At 46.0% G+C, this 8,116-nt stretch overlaps 1 protein-coding gene across 20 annotated transcripts in view; it reads left to right on the forward strand.

Annotated features, from left to right (window-relative positions):
* The window catches only part of ABLIM1 (actin binding LIM protein 1), a 462,151-nt gene that overhangs the window by 384,806 nt on the left and 69,229 nt on the right, over positions 1-8,116 (forward strand). The gene's annotated exons all lie outside the window — the stretch shown is intronic.

Raw genomic sequence — 8,116 nt, forward strand, 5'->3', positions numbered from 1 at the left:
CAATCTGGTGTGTGGGCGGGGTTATACACAATCAGTGGTGTGTGGGCGGGGTTATGCACAATCAGTGGTGGGTGGGCAGGGTTATGCACAATCAGTGGTGTGTGGGCGGGGTTATACACAATCATTGGTGTGTGGGCGGGGTTATACACAATCATTGGTGTGTGGGCGGGGTTATGCACAATCAGTGGTGGGTGGGCGGGGTTATACACAATCAGTGGTGTGTGGGCGGGGTTATACACAATCAGTGGTGCGTGGGCGGGGTTATACACAATCAGTGGTGGGTGGGCGGGCTTATGCACAATCAGTGGTGGGTGGGCGGGGTTATGCACAATCAGTGGTGGGTGGGCGGGGTTATACACAATCAGTGGTGGGTGGGCGGGGTTATACACAATCAGTGGTGGGTGGGCGGGGTTATGCACTGCTCAGCATTCAGAGCTCTGCTAGATGAGCAGCAGAGAAACACAGGGAATATATCAAGATGACAGCAAGCAGCCCAGTAAGTGATACATCGCTGGAATCAGGGTCTCAGCCCCTACATCATGCTGCTCTTGGATTACACAGCAATAACCTGATGATGAATTCCCTTTCTGTTGGGGCATTACTGGTGCATTATATAATGAGTAGATTAGTTGTGACATAAGAGATCCACTGTGGCTCTATCGCCCAGGGGCCACGTAATGTCCTCGCTATGATCCCTGGGATTGACCTTCCTCCCGTTTGGCACTAAGTGATGTCTTCTCTCTCTGCAGCGATTTCCATTATTTTTTCCAGGGTTGATAAAGAGAAAGGTACCGTCCTGCCGCACAGATCTCTGATCTCACCACTGATTTCTGCACCATGATGACAATTAATATATACTGCTACACTGTGACATCACTGGGGGCGGGGCAATCGGAGGGTGGTGAGCTGCACTGTGATTGGCTGCTGATTCTTAATTTTTTCACGAGTGACATCTAATTCACGATTGGCAAATCTCATTACCCAAAGGGAAAGATGCAGAGGAGCCGGCGGGGATGACTGCTCGCGTTAGGTGCTCATGGCGCAGTGTAAGGACCGTCCCCAGCTTTGGACAATATACCTGCAAAGGCAAATGTAATCTATTACTCCCTGTTATCAGCCATTACTGGGGGAGGAGACTGTAGGACAGAAGACTACAATCTATTACTCCCTGTTATCAGCCATTACTGGGCAGAGTCTCTTCCAATTGGCCGATTGACAGGACGTCTGGATGTTTCCCTGCCCACATAATTACTGCTTTAAGTCATTACTTTTTAATTGGAAACAGTCAGCAAGTTTGTGTAGTTGAGTTCTTATAACGCAGGAGGCAGTTAATTTTTCGGGCTGACTGTGCACAGAATGGTAAGTATATGTTACAAGAGGAAACACGTGGGTAAATCTGAGAAAATAAATGTATATGTGCCGGTATATATCCAGTTGATTAAAGAGAAATAGTAACATAGTTTTTAAGGTTGAAGGAAGACTAAGTCCATCTAGTTCACCCCATAGCTGAACATGTTGATCCAGAGGAAGGCAAAAAAAACCCATGTGGCAAACACTAAGCTCCACTTTAGGGAAAAAAATTCCTTCCCGACTCCATACAACAATCAGACTAGTTCCCTGGATCAACGCCCTATCAAGGAATCTATTATATATAACCTGTAATATTATACTTTTCCAGAAAGGCATCCAGGCCCTTCTTAAATGTTAGTAGTGAATCCCTCATTACAACATCATGCGGCAGAGAGCTCCATAGTCTCACTGCTCTTACAGTAAAGAATCCGCGTCTGTGATTATGATTAAACCTTCTTTCCTCCAGACGTAGAAGATGCCCCCTTGTCCCCGTCTCAGGCCTCAGAGTAAAAAGATCAGTAGAAGGGTCTTTGTACTGTCCCCTCATATACTTCTACATAGTAATAAGATCACCCCTGAGCCTTCGTCTTTCCACAGTAAATAACCCCAAGTGTAATAACCTGTCTTGGTATTGCAGACCCCCCAGTCCTCTAATAACCTGTCTTGGTATTGCAGACCCCCCAGTCCTCTAATAACCTGTCTTGGTATTGCAGACCCCCCAGTCCTCTAATAACCTGTCTTGGTATTGCAGACCCCCCAGTCCTCTAATAACCTGTCTTGGTATTGCAGACCCCCCAGTCCTCTAATAACCTGTCTTGGTATTGCAGACCCCCCAGTCCTCTAATAACCTGTCTTGGTATTGCAGACCCCCCAGTCCTCTAATAACCTGTCTTGGTATTGCAGACCCCCCAGTCCTCTAATAACCTGTCTTGGTATTGCAGACCCCCCAGTCCTCTAATAACCTGTCTTGGTATTGCAGACCCCCCAGTCCTCTAATAACCTGTCTTGGTATTGCAGACCCCCCAGTCCTCTAATAACCTGTCTTGGTATTGCAGACCCCCCAGTCCTCTAATAACCTGTCTTGGTATTGCAGACCCCCCAGTCCTCTAATAACCTGTCTTGGTATTGCAGACCCCCCAGTCATAGTGGTTTCCTCCCATTTCTAGCATGTTTATTCTCATAGGGTATATATTGTGCACAGGTCCTATTCAGGATGCTAATAAATGTCTCCCATTTGCTTTGTGTAACTTTATGTCTCAGGATATCGTCCCAGTTTATTGCACTAAGATCATCTCTCAACCGTTGGAGATTTGCCTTCCTGAAGTTTAGTGTCCTTGTAACCCTTCTACTACACATCTTATTAAAGGTTACATGAAAACGTATTATTTTGTGATCACTATTACCCAAGTGACCCCCATCTCGTATATCTGATATGCGGTCCGGCCTGTTGGTTAATATTAGGTCTAGCAGCGCCCCCCTTCTTGTTGGGTCCTGAACCAGTTGTGAAAGGTAATTGTCTCTCATAGTTGTCAAAAACCTATTTCCTTTGCCTGAACTACATGTTTCTGTCCCCCAATGTATTTCAGGGTAGTTGAAGTCCCCCATAATAATGACTTCTCTTTGAGTCGCTGCTTCACCTATTTGCTTTACGAGGATATTCTCCGCTACTTCCATTATTTTGGGAGACTTATAACAAACCCCTGTCAGTAATTTATTATTTTTTCCCCCTCCCCTTATCTCCACCCACAGGGACTCTACATTTCCATTAGATTCACATATATCCTCCCGCAAGACAGGTTTTAAGGATGATTTTACATATAAACACCCCCCCCCTCGCTTGTCTGTACGGTCATTTCTGAACTGACTATAGCCCTGTAAATTAACTGCCCAGTCACGGCTCTCGTCCAGCCACGTCTCAGATATCCCCACCATGTCAGAATTATTTTCCAACAAAATTAATTCTAATTCCTAAATTTTGTTGGTGAGGCTTCTGGCATTAGTGTACATGCATTTTATGTATCTTTCTGTACCTCTATCCCTTCTTACTATATTGACTGGTCTAACCCCAACCACAATTTCTTTATTTGTGCCCAGGTCACTATCTGCACTATCTCCCCCACCTATAAAATGAATACCCCCCCAATCCCTAGTTTAAACACTCCTCCAACCTTCTAGCCATTTTCTCCCCCCGCACAGCTGCACCCTCCCCATTGAGGTGCAGCCGGTCCCTAGCGTAGACTCTGTAGCCAACTGAGAAGTCGGCCCAGTTCTCCAGGAACCCAAACCCCTTCTTCCTACATCAGTTCCTGAGCCACTTATTTATCTCCCTAATCTCCCATTGCCCCTCTGGTGTGGCACGTGGTAAAGGTAGTATTTGAGAGAATACCACCTTGGAGGTCCTTGCTTTAAGCTTGCAGCCTAATTCCCTGAAATCATCTTTAATGACCTTCCACCTACCAATAACTTTGTTATTTGTGCCAATGTGCACCATGACCGCTGGGTCCTCACCAGCCCCTCCCAGTAATCTGTCAACCCGATCAGCGATGTGCCGGACTCGAGCGCCAGGTAGGCAGCACACTGTTCGACGATCCCTGTCTTTGTGACAGATTGACATAATTAACCCAACTATGGACCGAATAGTAGGAAAGCGGACAATCGAAGACATAATATATGAAAAAAAAAGGGGGGAAGAAAGCAGCTTCGAAAAAAGTCCAATTTATGGCACAGAAATATTTTAATTAATCAATCAATACAGGTAAGACACGGGTTACAAACAAGGGAGTATAAAATCAATTGAGAAAAGAGGGCACCACAGCAGGAATATAAGAGGGTAAGAACTATAATCCTAATAACCATAACATGATCACTTATCATACAATTGCCAGTATTGTGTGCATGATTACATCATAAATTAATTCAATAAGGTGCCTAGTGCTTATTATGTCGGTAGATCGTGTATTGATCAATAGCAGCTAGATATGGACATGTAAAATAGGTTGTACAGGGTGGGCCATTTATATGGATATACCTAAATTAAATGGGAATGGTTGGTGATATCAACTTCCTGTTGGTGGCACATTAGTATATGGGAGGGGGAAAACTTTTCCAGATGGGTGGTGACCATGGCGGCCATTTTGAATTCGGACATTTTGGATCAATGGGAAGAGCGTCATATGACACATCAAACTTATTGAGAATTTCATAAGAAAAACAATGGTGTGCTTGGTTTTAACGTAACTTTATTCTTTCATGAGTTTTTTACAAGTTTATGACCACTTATAAAATGTGTGCAAAGTGCTGCCCATTGTGTTGGATTGTCAATGCCGCCCTCTTCTCCCACTCCTGACAGACTGATAGCAACACCGCAGAAAAAATGCCAGCACAGGCTTCCAGTATCCGTTGTTTCAGATGCTGCACATCTGGTATCTTGATGGTATGGTGTGGTATATGGGGTACAAGGATAGTGGGGCCATTCTTCATCAATGGAAACCTCAATGCCACTGGATATCTGAGATTGCTACATGATGATGTGTTGCCCTCTTTATACTCTGAAGTTTTTCCAACAAGATGGTCACCACCACATTATGGGTGTCAGGTCCGAGCATTCCTACATGAACAGTTTCCTGGAAAGTGGATTGGTCATCGTGGGCCAGTTGAGTGGCCACCAAGGTCTCCCTATCTGACCCCCATAGACTTTTATCTTTGGGGTCATCTGAAGGCAATTGTCTATGCTGTGAAGGTACGAGACGTGCAGCATCTTTTAACAAAAAGTTAAAGCTTTCATGATTTGGAGGAGCGGAGCGATTGGTTAGTATGGCTTATTATCCGGCCACATAATTTAGGTGTATCCATATAAATGGCCCACCCTGTACTATAATGTGATCAGTCATATAAATAAAGCGAAGTAATATACACCACTGTCAGTGGAATCGTTTGCCAATATGGTCACTTATAGAGCCCAGAATTTAATGGCATATCTAATTAGAAGATACTCACAGCGTATTAGGTATAAGTCCTGCTCCATATTGGCGCCCACCCCGACGCACGTTTCGGCATCCAGTCTTCGTCAGGCTTATATAATATAAGGCTCTTATATTCCTGCTGTGGTGCCCCCTTTTCTCAATTGATTTTATACTCCCTTGTTTGTAACCCGTGTCTTACCTATATTGATTGATAAAATAAAATATTTCTATGTCATAAATTGGACTTTTTTCAAAGTTGCTTTCTCGCCCCCCCCCCCCCTTTTTTTTTTTCCGTGCAGAGACTGGTATGAAGAGACTTCCCATAATGCACATCACCAGAGCTCCCTCTGTGCAGCCACTATAGAAGCAGGGGATGCTGGGAGATTTCAGCTCTGGTGATCAATGATGGAAATGCTGTGTATAGTGTGAATGTGGCCCCAGCGGGTCCCTGTGTAGCTGGGTCGCTTCTCGGGTATTTGACTCATTTTCTTACATCACTTCTCATATAATTATCTGCTCAGATTTCTTTTGGCTTAAACAATAAGCTGAGTGCGAATGTGCAGGGCGTGCGCGAGTACTCGCCCCAAAATGTATGACCTCAGCCTGGAGACGAGAGATGAACCCTGGCATCAGTCGCACCCTGTGCTGTGATCAGGAACAGAGTGCGCTAATACCCGGAGGGAACGACTGCTCCCCCTCATCACATGTATGTCAGGGTCATATCTAGAGCAGAGAGGCCCCAGAGCTGAAATCACAAAGGCCCCTTCTCCAGCTGCTGCCTCATTATATCCTATTACACTGGCCAACACCTCCTCTCTATTGATGGTGTACACTACATCCCCCTGTAATCAGCCCCTCTTATTGGTGTACACTACATCCCCCTGTAATGAGCCCCTCTTATTGGTGTACACTACATCCCCCCTTGTAATGAGCCCCTCTTATTGGTGTACACTACATCCCCCCTTGTAATGAGCCCCTCTTATTGGTGTACACTACATCCCCCCTGTAATGAGCCCCTCTTATTGGTGTACACTACATCCCCCCTGTAATGAGCCCCTCTTATTGATGTACACTACATCCCCCCTGTAATGAGCCCCTCTTATTGGTGTACACTACATCCCCCTGTAATGAGCCCCTCTTATTGGTGTACACTACATCCCCCCTTGTAATGAGCCCCTCTTATTGGTGTACACTACATCCCCCTGTAATCAGCCCCTCTTATTGGTGTACACTACATCCCCCCTGTAATCAGCCCCTCTTATTGGTGTACACTACATCCCCCTGTAATGAGCCCCTCTTATTGGTGTACACTACATCCCCCCTTGTAATGAGCCCCTCTTATTGGTGTACACTACATCCCCCCTGTAATGAGCCCCTCTTATTGGTGTACACTACATCCCCCTGTAATGAGCCCTCTTATTGGTGTACACTACATCCCCCTGTAATGAGCCCTCTTATTGATGTACACTACATCCCCCCTGTAATGAGCCCCTCTTATTGGTGTACACTACATCCCCCTGTAATGAGCCCCTCTTATTGGTGTACACTACATCCCCCCTGTAATCAGCCCCTCTTATTGGTGTACACTGCATCCCCCTGTAATGAGCCCCTCTTATTGGTGTACACTACATCCCCCCTGTAATCAGCCCCTCTTATTGGTGTACACTACATCCCCCCTGTAATGAGCCCCTCTTATTGGTGTACACTACATCCCCCCTTGTAATGAGCCCCTCTTATTGGTGTACACTACATCCCCCCTGTAATGAGCCCCTCTTATTGGTGTACACTACATCCCCCTGTAATGAGCCCTCTTATTGGTGTACACTACATCCCCCCTGTAATGAGCCCCTCTTATTGGTGTACACTACATCCCCCCTTGTAATGAGCCCCTCTTATTGGTGTACACTACATCCCCCCTTGTAATGAACCCCTCTTATTGGTGTACACTACATCCCCCCTGTAATGAGCCCCTCTTATTGGTGTACACTACATCCCCCCTGTAATGAGCCCCTCTTATTGGTGTACACTACATCCCCCCTTGTAATGAGCCCCTCTTATTGGTGTACACTACATCCCCCCTGTAATGAGCCCCTCTTATTGGTGTACACTACATCCCCCTGTAATGAGCCCTCTTATTGGTGTACACTACATCCCCCTGTAATGAGCCCTCTTATTGATGTACACTACATCCCCCCTGTAATGAGCCCCTCTTATTGGTGTACACTGCATCCCCCTGTAATGAGCCCCTCTTATTGGTGTACACTACATCCCCCCTGTAATCAGCCGCTCTTATTGGTGTACACTACATCCCCCTGTAATGAGCCCCTCTTATTGGTGTACACTACATCCCCCCTTGTAATCAGCCCCTCTTATTGGTGTACACTACATCCCCCTGTAATGAGCCCCTCTTATTGGTGTACACTACATCCCCCCTGTAATCAGCCCCTCTTATTGGTGTACACTACATCCCCCTGTAATGAGCCCCTCTTATTGGTGTACACTACATCCCCCCTTGTAATCAGCCCCTCTTATTGGTGTACACTACATCCCCCCTTGTAATGAGCCCCTCTTATTGGTGTACACTACATCCCCCTGTAATGAGCCCCTCTTATTGGTGTACACTACATCCCCCTGTAATGGACCCCTCTTATTGGTGTACACTACATCCCCCCTGTAATGAGCCCCTCTTATTGGTGTACACTACATCCCCCCTGTAATCAGCCCCTCTTATTGGTGTACACTACATCCCCCTGTAATCAGCCCCTCTTAATGGTGTACACTACATCCCCCTGTAATGAGCCCCT

This window comes from Phyllobates terribilis, unplaced genomic scaffold (genome assembly GCF_046119375.1).
Source record: "Phyllobates terribilis strain yellow unplaced genomic scaffold, ASM4611937v1 Scaffold_5__5_contigs__length_657084704, whole genome shotgun sequence".
Classification (NCBI taxonomy): Eukaryota; Metazoa; Chordata; class Amphibia; order Anura; family Dendrobatidae; genus Phyllobates; species Phyllobates terribilis.